Consider the following 21,224-nt stretch of genomic DNA (forward strand, 5'->3'; position numbering starts at 1 on the left):
AGCATCATTTTACTGCCTCTGCCTGTGAATTGGTTGATTCTTCAAATGCACATGTGGATATTTGTTTTGTGTGACTAAGTGCATAATGTGTCTCTGTGTGTTTGTGTGTAAATGGTTTTGTATTTATCGAGCGCTTTTCTGGTCTTGATGACCACTCAAAGCTACTTTACGCTGCAGTTTTTGCCATTCACCCAGTCACGCCCGTTCACTCACACTTTCATACAGTGCAGCTACGTGCAGCAGTGTATGATCACTCAGCTTTCATACCCATTCACAGGCTGCCGGCACAGTCGTCAGAAGCAACGTGCGGTTAAGCGTCTCGCCCAAGGACACGGCGGCATGTAGATTAGAGCCGGGAATCAAACCCAGTACCTTTCAGTTGAAAGACGACTCGCTCTTCCTCTGAGCTACCGTGTGTGTGTGTGTGCTTGTATTTGTTAAAGAGCCCATATTATACCCTATTACCCCAAGTTAAACTAGTTCCTGATGCCCTAATGAACATGTCTGTGATCAAAATATCATAAGGATGAAGCACAATAGCAGTTCAATAACCCTGCCAAAACAGCTTTTTTTCAGAATGCTCGGTTTTGTGCCTGGTCATTTACATGCAAATGAGATACAGGTAAACACACACCCACTGCTTCCAGTGGGTGTGTGTTTACTTTAATAGCATTACTTTAATAGCATTAACGACCAAAACTTGGTCCAAATGAGGCAGATCCTCATTTCTGAGGAACTGGTTAAGTGAGGGTTATGGTTTACAAAGTGATTTGGTTAAGGTTAGGGTAATGCTTTGGTCAGGCTGTCCAAATGAATGGAACTCGATGAGAGTCCGTGTGTTTTTGTGTGTAAATCTGTGCGGAAATTAATTCAGCGACCGGATAACATTTTTGTTTATAGGTTGTCCCCGAAATCTCCATGGCTCTTAACCTGAAAAGCAAAGCTGTCTGCAACTTCAGTTGTTTAGCAAAGTGTTTTTTTGTACTCTGCTTTTAACAGTGTGATGTTTTTTAACTGTAAGCTCATCAAAGCAAACGCCGTCTCTGCAGCAGCCAGTGCCCTCGAGCAAGAGCGTCCACTCATCTCTTTCATCCGCAACATGAAAAGTAAATGCTAAATATCCTTATATAAACATGTATTTGAACACTCCCCCCCCCCCTTTTTTTTTCTTCTAACTTCTACACCATAAAGGAAACTACTACTATACTTCCAAGAGACTGTCAGTATAAAATGCAGTGTGCGTTAATGAAATGTCTTTATAGCTTTGTATTGTTGGATTGAGCGACTCTTGGACTCCACTCTACAGTTAAGTTTTCCTTTAAATAAACACGTTTTTATATATACAATTTCCTAAATTATTCTTACCACAATGACATTAAATGGTTTGTCAAATCCTTCAAAGAAAGCAATCAAAAATAACTACTCAGGTTATAAAAGCAAAATCTCTGTCAACTTCAGGTAAATACTGAGATTGTCGTGTGTTAGCACTCAGCAGATTGAACTCTGCCGCACGGTTGTGTCACCTCCTCCTCCTCCTGTGAAATAACTGTTATTTCCTGGTGCAATTGGCAGTGTGAGGTGTGGAGCATCTCAGCGGGTGAAGGGTGGAGACAAAGCTGAGCTGGGCTACCTCAAGGTGAACCATCGGGGAGCCCACACAGAAGGAGGGAAAGTGGGGGTGTAGAGGATAATGAAGGAAAAGAAGAAAAGGAAATAAGGACTTACCGTGAAAGTGTGGTTGTATGAGATGCTGACATATGGTTTTAGCATTCAGTTCAGTCCATTGTTGGTGGGGACACAAGAAAAAAAGCAAGAAATTCAATGCGCACCTGTTTAAATCTTTACAAGATTTTTGCAGCTTTAGCTCAAACTAAACCTGAAGTCTTTAATCCACAGACAACAAAGAATTATGCTTTTTTTTTTGTTTTTTTTTAGCTCTTGGGGACACAGAAGCTGGTGGTCTATTGCTGCCTTACTTGTTAAGTCACTAAGACAAATCCAAAACCAAGGTTTCCAAACACTGAGAGCACAAAATATGTTGTGAATGCATGAGATATTTCACTGTAAAACTTAAAGATGGAGGTAGCAGATGATCCTGCGTGCCATGATGTAAAATCAATCAGACAAACATATTCTTTAGATATTGTAGACTTAAGCAGGCCTAGAATTTATTCAGTGAGCCTTTTGTATCCCCCTGTTGGCAGCCATGTTGTCCATGTCTCCGGGCTGCTTCTCAGTAGCTGCAGAACAGCAAAGTCCATGGTACAGCATGGTAATCCTCTGTCTGACCACACACCTCAGCACTATAACCCTGTGTCATGACTGAAAAGAAGAGGAGGGAAAACAATTATTACTTCACAATAATTCAGAGCTCAAAGCTCATCATGCATAATTTGTGTGTAATTATAAAAAGCAAACCCTCAACTCCTCAATCAGCACCAAGGACGCGACCTTGGTGCATCAGTGGCAGCAGCAGCAGCAGCAGCAGCAGCAGCAGCCCCATTCGCCTCACCTCCATTTGAAGAGGAGAGTGTGGGGATGTTTTTGTTGTGCTGTTGCTTTAAGGTAAATTCATGTTTTATTTAGCATTGTTTTTGTTTCACGCCAAAAAAATCTGGTCAAATTTGTAATAGACACCAACCATTAAACCGTCTCAGATGTGACGGTGAATTCTTTAATGTTGTTCTTCAGAAAATATGAAGTATGTTTATATATCTGTGTGTGTGTGTGTGTGTGTGTGTGTGTAGGTTTGCATGGTTCTCTGTGCTCTGTTTGTCAGTGTTTAGAAATGGATACAAGCGCACACACGTATTTTCATATGCAGGTGTTTGTGTGAGTCTGTGTGTGCTTGCCTGCTTGTGTGTTTGACAGTGTGTTTGTGTGTGTGTGTGTGTGCGAGAGAGAAGAGAGATTTCCTTCCCATAATTAAAAAAAGCTAAGATGGAAGAGGAGAGGGAACGCTTTAAATGACATTAATTATCCTCCTCTGCTCGTTTGCCACACCTGCGCTGCCGTAGGAGGGATTTCATTTGAATAAAACTAAATTAAATCTGCATCACAGAGAAAATGGAGTGTGTGTGTGTGTGTGTGTGTGTGTGTGTGTGTGTGTGTGTGTGTGTGTGGGATGGGTTGTCTGCGCGTCATTTCAGAGGGTCAACATTAACAACCAGGGAATTATTACAAGAAAACATATTTGTTCCCACTGAGAGGAGAGGGACAAGTGTTCATTTGATTAATTGTCAACAGAGTCAGCTGGAGAGATTATCTCTCCATTTCCCATGCGGTTACCCAGCGGCTGCCAGCCAACAGGGGGCACTAGTACACCAATGTCATGGGGAAACATGCAGTTGTCAAAAACATATACACTCCCCAGACACTTTATAAGGTACACCGTGACAGGGCACCTGATAAAGTGGAAGTGCTTTCTGGATAGTTTTTGTTTTTCTGACCATTCTCGTTGAAATACTCAGACCTTAATCTTAACCATGTCCGCTTAAATAGCCACAAATGCACTGCATTGCTGCCATGTGATTGGCTGATCAGATATTTACAGTAACAGGCAGTTGAAGTAGTGATTTAGCGGCGAGTGACTGTAATAGTGTCCTGGGCATGACGTTAAACTGCAACCACAGGCTGCAGAGAGGGAGCATCTTACCTCAGCAAAGGTCCTTTGGCTAAGGAAAATGTCCCTGATGATAGACCTGGTCCTCCTGCATGTCTGTATGGCACGTCCAATGTTATATCATGAACTCTCCTATCTGCTGCCTGCTGCCTGGTAGGTCATTCCTTTTTTAGGAACAAAGCACGCTCCGAACAACAGAGCCGCACCTTCCTGGGCCGCCTTACACGTGGCTGTTCCTGCACCTGTCGAGCAATGACCGTCTAAAGGCGAGAAGGTGGTGAACACCCGTGTGCTGATGGGAGCAGGCAGAGGAAGCTTCTGGGAGCTTCTAGTCATGACTGTAGGGTGATGGCTAAAGGGTGGAGCAGATACGGTGCCTTTGTCCTCCTACAGTGACCGAGCAGCCCTATCTAGGGATGGCACGGCTCTCCACATAATGGAGAAGAGGATAGAAAATTGAGAAAAAAAACTCTTATAAGAGAGAACGCAGACAATGTGGACCTCAACACACTGGCACCAATCCCAGTACACCCTGGACAGGTCACCAGTCCATCACAGCGACACATAGAGACAAACAACCATCCACTCTCACACCTTTACAGTGTCCAATTTGCCTAATCCCCTAATCTGCATGTTTTTTTCGACTGTGGGAGGAACCTGTAGAGTTCCTTCTATTTTCTAATCACCCACAGGTTATTTTCACACACCTACTCGTGGGTATGAAAAGAGTTTTAATACAGGGCTTAATTCCGTCCTATTAAACATCCATTAGCCATTGATTAGTTACAATCGCCAAGATTGAAGACTCAGATGTACTTAAGATGTTCTAACGTTAAATTAACTTCACATCTAAGTGCAAGCACACACACACACACACACACACACTCTCATGCACTTACACATGCACATTAATAATGCAATGTGTGGTCACGTCCACCATTTTTGAAGGTGCCGGCAACATCTCATGGCGCAGAACAAAAACAAAGCATCAGATCCATCCACACAAAATCAATTTAGGATTTTATGTCCAGCTGTTATCAAAGCCATTGTTGGTGCTGAGAGCTACACCTGCAGACATTATGCAGGAGATGATGAGCCGCTGGTGCACAAATTGAAAACTGAGACATCGGCTTTCACTGTGTCTGATTGTCTGTCTGACAGAAGTCCACCCTGACAGGAAACCACCCATCACGCTCTGGTAAGTCCTCATCAGCCCTCCCTCTCCCACTCGTCCTTAGATCATCTAGTGGATCATTATCACATCCAACACATCTTATTATCTCCACCCACTTCAGTGAGCAGACTTATTTCTTTTGCCAAGTAAGTAACACAACACTGCTCTGTTGCAAACACATTTCAAAATTCATAAGTTTGGGGAGTTTCTTCAGGGATCTTCTAACACATAAAACTTAGAAAAACCTCATTTTTATCAAGATAAACATCTGGGAGGTTTTTATGAGAAAGACCAGACTTTATCAGATTTGATCAGACTGGAAACTTACTTCTCTGAGGAGGGAAATATCACAGTTGGGATTACTATTCACATTAAAATGTACAAATGAGTGGATATTAGTCAGTGTAGTTGTGGTTTGGTCGATGACAGAGCAAAAAAAAAAAAACACGAACCAAAACATTTACGCCATTTTCTGACCACTGAAATTCTCCAAATTGAACACAAGTAATAGTCTACTGTGAAGTAAATGAAACCACATTCGAACATTTAACTCACAACTTTCCGGTTGAAAGACAGCTCACCCTACCACTTAAGACTTTTACTTAGTAAGATACGTTTACTTTTACTCACATTTCCCTTTAAGGTACTTAATACAAGACTGAAAAAAAGTAGTGCCAATGGACATGTTGTCAGCTAGCACTGATCTCACTGATTTCTGTGTGGTTTCGTGCACAGTTAGATATATAACTCTAGTTATAATATAACTCAGCAGAAGGAGAACACAATTACTACACCTGTATATACAGTATTATATACAGGTGTAGTAATTGTATTCTCCTTCTACTTCCTTTCTCTTGTCAACAGTTGTGTTGCGTGGTCTGATTCTGCCCACGTGTTTGCAGCACAGGTTCCATGCACAAAATGCACATAGGTAAAAGGGTCTCCACTTGTTGCAGCGTGGCTGGTCAGTGCTCTGGTGGTAGCTGTGGCTTCGCTCGAGCTTCTCCTGGGTTCGGTCTCGTATCCTGAAGGTAGGTCTGCGTTTTCTTGTCCTTCTGTCTGTCTGTCTGTCTGTCAGTCACTGAACTGAATTGTTGTCGTGCGCTCTCTGCTGCAGTGTGTAGTTAAACCGTTGTATCCTCTGGTTGCCTGTGGGATGTACTGTAAGTGAACATAACTGTAGATTGTTAATCACTCAATTTACAGTTATTGATCATTTAATTTTCAATTAAATTCCATGATTTGGATTTGGGTTGGTGGAGGTTCTGGTGATGGTGTAGCCCTGGATTTGGCTGCTGTTTTGGCTCTGTTCATTTTCCTGGTCGCCTCTACATAGTTACATTTTTTTGTGAAAACATGCAGTAAACTGTAAATAACTGCCAGATATTGAACGTTATTCTGGAAAACTGGGCAAAAGCACTTACTCATAGGACATTTTGAGGCTTAGATGTTAAAGGGTTAATACATTTCCTTGGGTGAAATTCCCCATGTGGCACTGTCACAACACTTATATACATATATTTATTTCCAGAACTTCCCCCTGCTGGCCCGTCACTGAAAGATCATTGCTCGGTCTTCCACGTGAATGTGACTTAACCCACGAGTTAGTCAGACGAAGCATGTGTTGCCTGCAAAAACACAAGTCTAAAACTTTGACGACAAAGATGCAGACTCCTTATCTCCCTCCGTGTGAATAACAGCTCTTACCCTCACCACTCAAAACAAAGGCGAGGAAGCAGCAATGAATATCCTTGTGTGTTGTGCTGAAAGTATCTCCGCCGTTAATGTCACCGAATTACACTCTTGCCTGAGGAGGGATGTGATGAAGTGACGGCCTTGTAAGGTGACATAAATACCCCACAACCCCTTCATTTTTAAATGCACACGGTTGAATCTATTAAAAAAAAAAAAAAAAAAAAAAAAAGCCTGGGAGGCTTCATTAGTTCATTACTTCAGCTTATGGTTGGAGCCTGTGAAGGTCCAGCTTTGCAGCAGTTTGTGCTTTTGCATGTAACTCCGCAGTTACTTTAACAAATGGAGCCGCACATTCCTGTAATTAAAACCAAGATGTTGGGACATAATTCTTAATTAAGCTTTAATGTAATCAGGTGTGATAGCAGGACAGAACTCTCCTTAAAGCAAAGGAGGCCTTTATAATGAGGTGATTAATGGACTTGAGAGGGAAGAAGACATAATTGGCTGGTCGTCCCTCGTAGCTTTAAACGGTACGCCGCTCATCGTCGTCCGCATGAAAGAAACACCTTCCATAGCCATAGCTAATGTCCGAAGATATTAGGATTACACTTGTACACGTCCGGCCACCACGTGCAGCACAGCAGGGTCGCTCCCTGCACACACTGTCACAAACACTGAGGTTTAAGACTTAAAGGTCAGTACATAAACCTTTTTTTAATATCAGGGCTGAAGAAACTGTTTCACTGCGCTCTCGCGTCCCCTCTGGCAAAGCTGGGGTTTATGTTGCACCTGCAACCACGCCCAACACTGTAATGTCACAGTGTAATAACACCCTGAAGTAAACGTCTACAATGCTGCAGCAGAGGAAAGAATAGCTGGAGGTCAACAAAACAAAGCAGCCACTTATATTACCACACCAGAACAAATAAAAAGCCAAGGAAGGATCTTTTTAAACTAAAAGTTCGGCGTAGTTTAGGTGCAAAAGAACTTTCTCCTTGAGCAGATTTATAAAAGTTTTTCCAGTTCTCTAACTTTGCTGGTTTATCACTATGCTTCTTTGAGTTATACCTTTATGGTGCCTCTAGCTATAATAAAACACTTACCTTTACATTTAGATAAGCAGGCAGTTTTCAACCAATAATGATGCCTGTGTTTCTCCAGTGAGCTGCAGAGACTTGCTCTCTGCACGTTCTGTTGCATATATATCAATATTTATTTGTACCTAGACCCACTTATGTGACTGTGATGACCTTGGGCTTGTTCCACAGAAATTGTCAACTTCAAATGTTAATTTGCAACATGACTGCATTCATTTGGACACATTTCAGTAGTCAGGACAAATGTCAAACCTGCAACCAATGCATGAGCTTACAAGAGCCCCCGGAGGAAGTTATCTGCAATATGCCAATAATCTGCATGTAAGCATTTCTTTAAAAGCCCCTTCCCTGATCTAAGGCAGACTCCCGATGTGAAGGTTATGGGGGAAAAGTACTCTGAAATTACACACTTTTGATTTTCAGATGTGGTGAAAAGCACCTTAATTGACCTTGTTCTTTTTGGACTTTATTTGTGCAAAGGTGTCAGTTTAATGATTCAAAGCAGTAATTGTTACTTGTGCCCCTGAGGCAGAAAGTGTACATGCACCCCCTCCTTCCACCGCCTCATAGCTCACATAGTTCACCTACTTTTAACTTATTTGGCTCTATTTAGGCCTAGCGTCCTTGAATACAATTCAATTCATTTGGACAGTCTGAACAAACCTTAAAGGAGTCATATTATACCCTATTTCTCCAAGTTAACCTAGTTCCCTGGTGTCCTAATGAACATGTCTGTGACATGCTTTGGTCAAAATACCATAAGGATGAAGCACCATAGCAGTTCAATCACCCTGTTAAAACAGCCCTGTTCAGAACGCTCTGTTTAGTAGCTGTTTACTGATGCTACTGGGAGCTAACAACAGTTAGCATTTGGAAAAGTGATCATTTGCAGGCTCTAGCAGGCACATTGCTGTCATATATAACATGTATCCACTGGACAGATAAATCCTCTGAGGCTGGAAGTTTGTGTAGAACTCTGTGCTGCACTGTGGAGCCAAGAATAGAACTTTTTGTGGACTTCCAGTTTTCGGATACCGTTGCCCTTGCCACTGCTCTTGTGTGTTTTATCTCCTGGACTTAGACTGAGGAGGATCACAAAAACATGAGTGAGTCATCTTTTTTCACACTTTGCTGACTGATAGGGTCTCTAGAGTCCCAAATATAAGGATTTAAATGATTAAAAAGTTGCTTTTGCATAAATAGTTACTGCCCCTGATGCCAGTCTCGGCATGTAGGGCAGCAGATTTTGCATAATATGTCCCCTTTAAATATATCCGGTTAATGCCTAACCCTAACCTTAACATTACCACAATTCAAATCTTAGCCCTACACATGCACGGTTAAATCTAGCTAAGGCCGTAGTCCGACTAAGACAGGCAATTGGCCAACTTGCAGAGTCTGCGTATCAATGCTGAGGAGGAAATTGATTTATTGGTATGTCTGACTCCGCCAAATGGAGTACGTTGAGATGGATGGTGAGATGGATCATGCTGTGGTTCTGCTGTTCATCGAGATACAAATCAGATGGAGCATGGCTCTTGTTGTTGCCGTGTACCATATTTTGTACTGTAGTATCTAGTGGTTTTATGAAGAAATGATGATGATCTTCTGTGTGGCTGACAGAAATGTCCCCATGATTCTGTGAGTGCAATGTTTCTTTAAAATATGAAACAACAACATGTGTTACATGAGCTAATCATTTGGATTTTTTAATCTCGAGAAAAAAAAAGTATTCATAATACGAAGGTGAAACTCTAACAGACATTACCTTCAGATTTGTTAAGCAGAGGAAAAATCTCTTAATTGATTCATGAAGGGGCCTTGGTGATACAATCCAAATAACCCTCATCATTAGGGCTGTAAATGATGCAGAGTCGTGCAGCGACCTGAATCACAATGTGTCTTTTCGACTGCACTCAAAAGCTGCTACTTTAATTTAACATTTTAAAGTGAAGATGAGCTTATTAAGCATGTTTATAGAAGCAGTGTATTGGGTGGTATTTTTTTTAATACCACAGTGTCACAGGAAATGTGGACTTTTTGTTTGCATGGTCAGTGTGAAGGCAAGTGTGGAGTTTTATCATCATGGGCTTTTAAAACTCGTCCACAGCTGATTTCTCTCCAGTAATTATTCAGCCCTTCAAGCCTGTGTCGGAGAAGCTGCAGCTACAATTCATTGATTAATGGGGATTAATGCGATATATACGTCTCATACCCTGGAGCTGTGTAAGAGGAGGAAAGTGCTGCCACTTTAGTCATTTTCAAATACCAGGAGTTGTCATGAAAACCAATGTGTGTTGAGGCGAATTTAAAGCTTCATTTCTCATGTAATTTTCCCCCATTTTTTTTCATGCTCCTCCACGTCACCATATGAAGAATCTAGTGCCAGGACGGTGTGCGTCTTCTGTTCTAAAGGAAACGTTCATTCAACATACCAATGGAAAGCTGTTAAAACAGCTGCCAATGCCAAACCTTGCAATTCCAGCCTTTTTTTTTCAAAGAACACAGCTTAATTTTTTTTAACTGCCCTTTCTTCCTGAACATTCAAACCGTTTAATACAAAGCGTTGAACTTAATAGCAGCAGGATTTCCTGAATGTTGCTTAAATCACAGCTGGTATAGTGCTCTGTGTGGAAGCATATCATATGTAATGTCTTTATAATCAAACACAAGTGGTGACTGTGAAAGAGATTTCCTCTCTGTTCTGTTCTGCATGATGGAGAATTGATTGAATTATGCAATAATCGTACATTATATTTAGTCATTAGGGAGCAGATTGTTTACAGTTGGTTGCTTAATTGCAAAAGATACTGCGGCGTTGCAGCAATGGCAACAAATTTGAACAATTGATGTTAAGCAAAGCTTATTTGTTTTAGTTTTCACTGGTGGTGGTGGTGGTGGAGAAAATGATCGTTTCGATCAAGCGAAGATGTGGAATTTACTTACAAACACGCATTAAAAGCTGCTGCAGATGCCGATCAGCACTGAGATTCTGCCCATGTTCAGATGTTGCATCAGAAATTAAAGTGCACAACCTGAGCAAGGGAAGTTAGACAATCAGAGTTATGAAAATATGTTTATGTCTTATTTAGGATTTAAGATGCTGGTCACACTTCACCATAGAACCACGTGTAAATTGACAGTCTTTTGTTTTGCAGAGCGACTCTTATGCCTGCAATTAGAATGGACTTTCTAATGTCAATTAAGCCTCATATTGAACTTCTGTTTGCAAAACATCAACATGACGCCAGCCAAAGGAAGGATTCTTGTCTACTTTCTGTTTGCCCTCTTAGTTTTTCTTGGTACAGACATTGTTTGCACATTTGAAAAAAAAAAAAATACTGAGTCCAGTCACACACGCTTCCAAACTCCGGAGGTAATATTTGCAACTGTGTGAGCCGAGCCGTAGATGATCACATATTAACAGGAGTATCCACAGATTCAGGCAGCTCCGCTTCCTCTCCTGCCAACATGGATACTCCAGAGCTATAGCTGCTCTTTGGCCCAGTAAGCAGAGGTTTTCTGTTGGCTTTGCTCTCTGCCCCGTACTTCACAGCTCAATCTGGCAAACCTCAGCATCTAATCAGGCCTCCAGTCACCGCCAGTCTCATCCCAGCTGTTTGAACTGGAGAGCCGAGACAGAGGAGGAGAGGGCTGGAAGCCTCAGTGGAGAGGAACCACAATGGCTGTGACGAGTCCTCCAGCGGCTTTTCAAAACCTGCTGCACAGTAGACATGTGGACTTTTGTGATTCTCTTGGAAGAATATTTAAACAAGCTTCTTCGGGAGTTTTATTTTTGATTTACGTTTCTGAATAAGTGATAATGAGGGAAATCCATTGAGGATCAGTACATGCAATGGGGTCGTGTTTGTCTCAGGCAGAACAATCCATATTCCATAATCCATCACTGTAATGGCAGCAGAATCAGTTCAGCTCTTTTTTCCCCTGACATCCCAGAGATTTTTGACCCTTTTTTACCTGCATTTCTGCAAAATTCAACCAGCAACTCTGCATCTGCTCATTCATGCAGTATATAGTATTCAAGTAGAAGAAACCTTTAAAAAGTAAGTGGATGTGAGACCTGTGTCTTGCACTGTGTCACGTATAAATCCCTTTAAATGGCAAGTGTTCAGGTCTGCTCCCTCATTTTTTATTCCCATTTAGTTTTTTGGCTCACTCTCTGTCCTTTCCTGTCTCGTCTAAATTTAACCTCCCCCCCAGCTCACCTTGTGAGCTTTATCCCCATGTTTTATATTTTTTTGCTGCCTCTGGTCTCAATTGTGATGTGGTAAAAAAAAAAAATGTAAGTAGCACATGTGATTCTCAGTCATTGTCCCTGCACTCTCATGCAGCCACAATGCATCTGCTGCTTGCTTTCATTCACCACAGAGTTAAATAAACGACAAGAAACAGACAGATTCAGACTAGAAACATGTTCTTGGATTTGTCAGGTGAATCGAAGTCAGAGTGAACGTCAAGTGTGACAAAGTCCACACCCACACTGTCTCTTTTCCCCCTAATGTCTCCCCGTTTCAAACACACAAATTCACACATGATCATGTCCTAAAATGTCAGCTGCCTCTCGCTGTACATGTTGCCACTAGGGGGCAGTAAAACTCCATATGTTGACCACATGAGAATTGTCTTCACTGTCCACACCCACACTCTCACAAAAGTATTTGTATACATTTCCCCACCCATAAAACTTTTATTTTTGTGTCCTCAAATAACATTGTCTTAGCACAGCATTTATTTTTTTTAATTTTATTTCATTTTCATCATGAATAATTAAGCCAAGCTTGTTTTTATTGCAAATGTAAGTGATTATTGCTCCATCGTTCCTCATCTCAGTGTCTCTGTCAGCTTTTAAAGCTACTAAAACTATTAGAAAAATTACAGTTAGCAAACGGCGGCTATCAAATCTTGAAGGCAATTTAAGTAATTGTTTTACTGTGCTGTCAAACCATTTTAAAATCCTCTATTTTTCAGTTTCGTCTGTAATAAAAATAATCCGTAAAAGGAAAAAGACTGATGCGTATTTCAGAGGTAATGTGAATGCTTTCAGGACAAAGTGTTTACAACATTTTAAATTGTTGTTTTTGTGACCAATCAAAGGCAAAAAGGTTGATTTTCAGATGTCTGATAGGACATCATTTGACATGAAGTCTGGACGCTCTTCTGTTCTCCTCACACTCACTGTGCTGTCACACAAACACCGATATAAATAGAGGACTGCCTGTGTGTGTGTGTGTGTGTGTGTGGACTCCTCTTTGGCTACGGCATGGATCTCATTTCAGGAAGTGGAATTAAAGCTGGCTGAGTCCTAATCCCAGTGTAATAAACCCCCCCCGCCCCCATCTACCACACACACAATCTTCCCAGCCCATTCTGTGAAGCAAGGAAAGGAAGAGTGTAGAGAAGAAGGTAGAATGTAGAGAGTCGAGCGTGTGTGTGTTTGTATAATCAATTCAGAAGGTGAATTATTTAACTCAATCAACTCAACACTCCAGTAACATGTTTCATTTGACTGTTCCACACGTTTGAACTGAACTGGGCGAAAAGAGCGTTCAGTTTTGTGGGATACTCTCCAAACTGAACTTGAAATGACAAAACGCATTTAATTTGAAGCAAATTTTTTTCTGCTCCGTCTTAAATGACAGACTATGGAAATCCGTTGATTAATGCGCTGCTCTTTAACTGTCACGTTTAAAAACCACTGTTTTAATTGCATTTAATCTGCTTCTTGTATTTGGGATAATTTATTAAAGGTCCCATATTATGCAAAATCAACTTATAATCAATATCACAATCAATTTAAATCCTTATATTTGGGACTCTGGAGGTCCTATCAGTCGCCAAAGTGTGAAAAAAGATGACTCACTCATGTTTTTGTGGTCCTCCTCAGTCTAAGTACAGGAGATAAAACACATGATGTTGACTTCCGCACTCACTGGGACGTCACAATGCACTTAATTCCTGGAATTGTTGTCTCGCGGAAGCTCCGCTTTGTCTGTAAAACACGCGAGAGTGCTGGCGAGGGCAACGGTATCAGAAAACCAGAAGTCCACAAAGTCTGTGAGAAGTTCTATTCTTGGCTCCACAGTGCAGCACAGAGTTCTACACAAACTTCCAGCCTCAGAGGATTTATCTGTCCAGTGGATACATGTTATATATGACGGCAATGTGCCTGCTACAGCCTGCAAATGATCACTTTTCCAAATGCTAACTGCTGTTAGCTCCCAGTAGCCTCTGTGGCTGATGTAATTTCCTGTCCCTTAAGTTTCCTTTTACTTTTTTTTAAGGTGGACTTAAAGAGATACTACTAAACAGAGCGTTCTGAACAGGGCTGTTTTAACAGGGTGATTGAACTGCTGTGGTGCTTCATTCTTATGGTAATTTGACCAAATCATGTCACAGACATGTTCATTATAGGACACCAGGGAACTAGGAGACACTTGGAGAAATAGGAAATAATATGAATCCTTTAAGACGTGTGCTACTGACCTCTTGTCCAGGTCACCCTTGTTAATGAGATCTTGATCTCAATGGGTCTTTCACCTGGTTAAATCAAGCTTAATAATAATAATACAAAAAACAACAACTTGAACAAGACATAAAATTTAGTAAAATTTCCAGTTTGAGTAACTCTTGAGTAACACTTTCTTAATCTTACACTGACAGTGGTGATGTAATAAACTGTCAGCCTTTCTGTTCACATTATTTAGCCATTTATCAAGAAAATTTAATCACCAATAAAGGATACCGCTAAATTCCAAAATTTTGGTGCAAATCAGGTTTAAAAGACTACTTAATTAATATTATACTACCTACAAAATGAATTGTTGGGGAAAAAAACAAGAGCATGAAATCATCGTCTTTTATACGTCTGCTGATTTATCTCTTGTTCAGTGTTGGATGATATGATATATTCAGCACGAATATCAGTATCTGTTGGGGTTTGGCAAAAATAATGACCTCTGTCTGACAGTGTTTCACACGGAGGTGAATGACAATGACTTTTATGTCGTTCATTGAAAAAATAAAAAGTAACGAAAAGTAGAGCCGAAAACCGAAAAATAATATATTACCGTAAGACATTTCATCACATCAGCGTATGTTCTGTGGCACAGAGAAGCACACAGATGACAGCGAGGTGTTTAGTGAAGGTCACCTACGTTGCAGCCCTCAGTTATTTCAGCTTTTTTTTGATCCAATCATATCTCTCTAAAACCATTTCCCCCCCAAATCCTCATCACATTACGCTGCAGCATAAGCCCTGTTGAATCAGCGGCTACCGGACTATAGCAGTAATCAGCTTAGCTTGGCCCCACTGTAAATATGCAAATGGTATTTGATGATTAATTGACCCCAGTTGGCGGTGCAGCCAAGCACAGAGAGAGAGAGAGAGTGTGAGTGTGAGTGGGATCTAGAGAAAGTGGAAGAGGAATCTGTGGGGTAGGAGTGAGAGTCATGAGAGTTTAACGACTGTGTGACACATCAGTGAAATATAGAGTGATGACACACTGTAGAGGCTACAGGTAAAGTGCTGACAGCATGACATCATTTAAGCCAGGGGTGTCAAACTCATTTTAGCTCAGGGGCCACACACAGAGAAATTTGATCCCCAGTAAAATAATAGCATAATAACCTATAAACAACAAGAACTCCAAAATGTTCCCTTTGTTTTACATTGAATATCATAACATGAACAACCTGGAATATCTATGTTTGACACCACTGATTTTAGGTGTTCACATACATGAATGAAATATAAAATGTCATTGTTCCATTTAAACTCTAAAGGCCACATTAAACTTCTCCGACTGCGTATGCGTTATCCGTCTGCGTCACCACGTAGACCACTCGAGCCTTTATACTTCTGCGTCGTGGTGACGGATAGGCGCTGCAATTTCCCGCCCGATCAGTAGGGGTCGCTGCGCAAGGTTGTTGTGCTTTTGGCTACAGTGAGCAATGGCGTCCGAGGGAGAAAGACTGTTGTTGTTGAAACAGCGGCCGTTTGTCACTTTTCTGTGTCCCGGAACGCAGTTTTAAGATAATTTAAGGCGAGAAATTGGCCATTTAGAGTCTAAACATGTGCTGTGTGTGTTAAGATATGACGTATTTATAGTTCGGCAGCGACGAAGTCGGCGGTGTTCAGCTCCGCCCTCTGTGGACGCTCGCTGCTCTCTGTGAGCCGGCACAGAGCAGCTTCGCTCGGCCTGTCCTGAGGACCAATCGCAGCTCTTGCCGTCTCCGTTGTCCCTTAACGGAGTGACGGACACTTAAAAAATATTCCGTGCACCCGGAGACGACGCAGAGGCTCTTCGACAGATTCTGCGTAGCCTACGCAGAGCACTTTACACAGGAGTATAAATTGGGCTTAAGCCGGCAGCTTCGCACGACTGTGCTTCTGTGTTGTAAACAAGGCAGAGTATGACTGAAAACCGATAAGCAAAGTTTCAGAAGTTTATTATTCTGCTCAAAAAACCTGGTCATTCAGCAGTTCCATAAGATGGCGGCTTATTGCTAAACAAAATTTGGCAGTTTTCCACTATACAGTTGTATAGCACGGCACAAGCCACTGTTTGGTCAGTTAGTGTCGTCACTGGAACAGTCATGAGCGTGACGTGTGACACAAGAATCGAACTGATCAATGCTGAACTGTAGATCAGTTAAAATGACTGATCCTGAAAACAATGCGTTAATCTCCAACGTTTAGCAAATACATTTCCAAAACCTCACTATTTAACAGAGGAGCCTTGTGTATTTTGTGACAGCGCGACTAAAAGCCGACGATCGTGAGCCGAATCACAAACCGTTCAGTGACAGACGGAGTTCGGGCATGCAGGAAGTACTGAACAAATCTTAAAAAAAAAAAAAAATGATTCTAATTATTCAGTACAACAAAAAGAAAATTGCGTCACAGCATTTTCGTGCAGCCGTGGTACGACAACTCCGCCCATCTTTTCAAATCAGAGAAAGATACAAACTGCAGCTTTAACTTGCACGTTAACTGCAAATCAATATTTCCAGTTGTGATGTGTGAATTACCATCTGCTCTGTGATTGGTAATGTGTGGTTTCCCATTCAGGGTTAGGGGTTAGTTAGGGTAAAGTTTTCATTTGAATTGCAGAAGTAGAACAATTTTAACCTTTTTAAAAAAAAAAAAAATGGGGTTATATCTCTGTCTCCTAGCAACTGCTAATGTAGTCCACATGCCAAGAACCAGTCAGGAATGACTGGTAAAGAAAGAATAATTCCCCTTTCTTAGCAGACTGCTAACATGGACGCAGTGTCGGGATGAAAAATGGTGGTAAATGATATGAGGTTCATTGTCATCATGAGGCTAGTGAAGAATCGGTGAACCACTTTTTTTAAAATAATTTTAACAAAACCAGGCCACCTATTTTAAACTATATTAATATTGTTGTTTTTGTGTTTGAGGCAAACAATAAATAAATATAAAACAACAACTCTGCCACTGCCCCCATGGCTCAAATGTCAACAAGGAAAATTGGAAAAGAGTAATTCTGTCAGAGTGAAAAATTGATTGCTTCTCATATATATATGTTTGTCCCTGAATATGACAAATTGATTCTCGTGGTGAGGCGAGCAGCAAATCCAGTTTTCTTTTTCATTTTTTTTTTTTTTTAGATTATTTAAATATTTCGTTTTTGCCAAACATGACTCTCCATTGTAATTGAAGTCCCCTCTGCCGGAGGGTAAGTGTTTCTTCTTCCAGCCCTCTAATTTCTTCTTTTAGCTTTATTTTCATTCCAACTGTGTGACTGAGTGTTTGTGTGTGAATGTGAGGGCAAATGTACGAGAGAGAGAGGGAGGGAGATGAGGGAGTGATTATTCAGTATTAACATGCTGGAGCCATCTGAGATGTTTCCTTTGATTACAGTATTCATAATGTTCCCTGCTGTCATTCTCATGGTGCGTGTGTGTAAGTGTTTGTGCGAGCGTGCTCTGATAATCCTATCTTTGAGAGGACCAGTTTGTCTTCACAGACCTTGTAGTGCAGACGTTGTGACAGGTCCTTGTTTTTAGAGCCACGCTAGAATTGTGTTAGGCTAAGCCAGGGGTCTGCAACCTTTAGTATGAAAAGAGTCAACTTTTGTCCCCTCTCCACCCAAATAACATTAATCTGGAGCTGCAAAACCCATTTGACCCATAACATTAAGGTAATATCACATAATTGGAGAGGAAAAAAAAACACAGAAGTATGTAGACATAGTCCTTTTTTGTTTATTGTTTGTGGAAATTAATGAAATTAAAAAGTAACCCACTTTTAAAGAAATAAAGCAATATTTGGATTTTATGTACTGTATGTTGATGTAGACGTTTGCATGTGACGCAAAAAATAATAAAACACTTTTTTTAATCACCTTGATCTCTAAATAAGAGGTTTTCATTTTGAAAAAAAAAACAACAATTTTTTTTTTTTAACCTTTTTTATGCAAAGCAACAAGGAACCACTGCAGAAGGGCTGAAGAGTAGCATGTGGCTCTAGAGCCGCAGGTTGCAGACCACTGGGCTCAGGCAATTTGGAATGCAATTTGTCTCTGTGAGCGTTCTTGGAAAGATGTGTACAATTTTGTGTGTGTGTGTGTGTGTATACTTGTATTTGTTTCTTCATCGGGATCTTTTCTGGCATAAACACTGACCTTAAAATTAGGTAAAGTTAGCTTAAAATCAATTTTTAAAATCAGGGGGCACATTAAAGCAGACCTAGACCAGAAGTTTCAATTAACGCTGTTTTTTAGTGTGTATCTGCATCATTACCTTGTTTTTACGAAGCCCTGAAGTTTCGAAACAAACATTTCAGCCACTGCTGAGAACGCTGTGTTTTATTATAATCTCGGGCTCTGCGAGATCTCTGAAAAAACCCGGTCCGGTTACGTAAACAGCGGTTCTCCTGAACAGCAGATCCTCCTGCTCCGGGCACTAGTCCGGGCACATCCGGTTGCGTACATTGAACCGCAGAAGAAGAGTAACGTCCGTTGTGGAGGTGTTTCACGAGCGACAGTGTCTTCTGACTCTGGGTCTGACTCCGGGTCAAAGTCATAAAAGGGACTGCGGCGGGGAGTTGTGACACTCTGTCTTCTGGGGGTCAGAGTTCAGTCTGAAATACCGTGGCTGGGTAACAGCGTCAAAAAAGAGGATTTCTATTGGCTCGTTTACAGCAACTAGGAGGTTTTTCTCTATGTGAGCTTTAAATTGAGAGGGGGGCCCACATGTGGCCTCTGCCATTGACCTTACGGTTATAGATAAGGCTTTGTTCAGACTGTCCAAAATGAATGGAAGTCAATGCAGTGTCCTAAGAGGAATAGCTGCACAAACTTGTGTGTGTGTGTGGACATTTCTTTGGCGGAGAATGAAGGAAATCAAATCGATTAGATGTCTGTACAACCCTCTGAAACAGTCTGGCTCCTGTTTGTGTTTCCCTTTGATTGTCCAATCCTCCAACCTCTCATTTTCTCTTGTGTTTCCATATGTCGAGTTGTCCAAAATAATTCACAAATTGCTGGTTACCCAGCTTCTGCCCTGTACCTATACACAACACGTGTGTGTGTCTTTTAAAGGACATTTTAACACAATAGCTGATAGAAACATGGGAGAGGATGAATTCAGATCAGGGTCCAGTTGATCAGGATAGAAGTAAAGGGCAAATGAAGAGGAAGCTTCATGGTGTCAATGTTGAATGGATTACAAAATAAATTGTGCTCTCATGTGGATTAACAAGCAATTATACTCTGATTAATAAATTACTCTATAGATCCTTATGGCACAAAACTGCTTCATTCAAAAATGTCAAAAGTGATGAACACCCTTAAATTTATAAACAAGGCAGTTGAATATCATTTTTTGTTTCATGCCAATTTTGAGGCATTTTAGACTAAGTGAAAATTCTGCTTATAAAGTAATTATTTAGTCATGATAAAACATGATAATCTAAAACGAATCCCTCTGCTTCTGATGCATTAATTGGGTTGTTAATATGCGCTCCCTTTTCTTAAATCTTTAAAGATCTGAATACTCCCGTCATTATTATATAAATGAATATTAATCTACAAGTTAATTTAGAATGTTTGTCTGCAATAGATTTCACTGTAATCCCCACTGTTTTATTCACAACATCGTTCCCTGTAGTGTTTTTTTATACTCTGGTGCATCTGCATGAACAAGCAGGCGTGTGTCACTGCTGCAAAACCTCCATTTCTGACAGCACCATGCTAATGACATCCCCCGAAAATAAACAAAGCAACATCATAAGACGGAGAATAACAGCAGGGGGAAAAAATGCGCAAGAACACAATGTCCGACTGTATTTGCTATGGCAGGTGCAGTGAAAACAAAATACAGCAGGCGTGGTGTATGATTACCGCCTGGTAATCTCAGAGTGAGCAAGGCTGTTGGTGGAATTTACCCAGGATAACTGGATGTGCAGGAAATATAGTAAAAAATAAAACAGTACTGACAGTAATGGCTGCTCCGCTCAAAGCCTCTGGTGAAACGACACAATTCTCGACACTCACGTTATTCAATTCCTGGGATTATCGGGATGAAACCTGGTTGAGTCTATTATGTGAAGATGAATCTGTATAAAATTGTGAGAGAAGGACATTTATTTAAAGTTTATTTTATCTTAAACACCATTTTTGAAGCACCACATTGTGATATTATGATTACATTTTGGCGGAAACTGGTCATATTTGCCTCACCTCAACATCTTCACCTTAAAATGTAGGATTTATTTCAGGAAGAGAACATGCCGTATGTGTTAGCAGATTAAGCGCGCAACAAAATGAGTAATAGCTGGACCACACACACACACACACACACACACACACACACACACACACACACACACACACACACACACACACACACACACACATTTTTCTACTGGTTGCAGTACCATGAAATGTCTGCAGGTGGAGCCCCAGAGCAAAAAGGGCTGGAAAACTTTTTCGATTTTATTTTTTATTTTTTTCCCTCCAATTATGTGATATTACGTTAAATGTTATGGGTCAAAAACGTCATACTATAGTATGTCGACCAAAATTTGAAAACATTTTTTTACCCAAAATTAAAAAAAAAAATGTACCCAAAATTTGAACAAAAATGTTTTGTTTTGAAAAAAAATGGACCCACATTTTGGAAAAAAATTTACCCAAATTTTGGAAAAAATTTACCCAAATTTTGGAAAAAATTTACCCAAATTTTGGAAAAAAATTACCCAAATTTTGGAAAAAAATTGACCCAAAATTTTTGGTCCAAAATTTGACAAAAACGTCAATCTATACTATGTCGTCCAAAATGTGAAAAAAAAAAAAATTACCCAAAATTTTTGGTCCAACATTTGAAAAAAAAAATTTGGTCCAAAATTAAAAAAAAAAAAAATTTGAAAAAAAAAATTTGGTCCAAAATTTGAAAAAAAAATTATGGTCCAAAATTTGAGAAAAAGTCGTCCAAAATTAAAATTTTTGACAAATTGAGTTTAGCATGTTATAGCAACCTAAGGAAGTGATTTCAATGAAAACAAAGTGAGGACCGGCCAAAATGTCCTCACTCCGTAAAAATTACCTCACTTTGTTGGTTTAAAACCCTCACTGGTCCTCAGTATGCC

This window comes from Microchirus variegatus (genome assembly GCF_963457635.1).
Source record: "Microchirus variegatus genome assembly, chromosome: 4".
NCBI lineage: Eukaryota > Metazoa > Chordata > Actinopteri > Pleuronectiformes > Soleidae > Microchirus > Microchirus variegatus.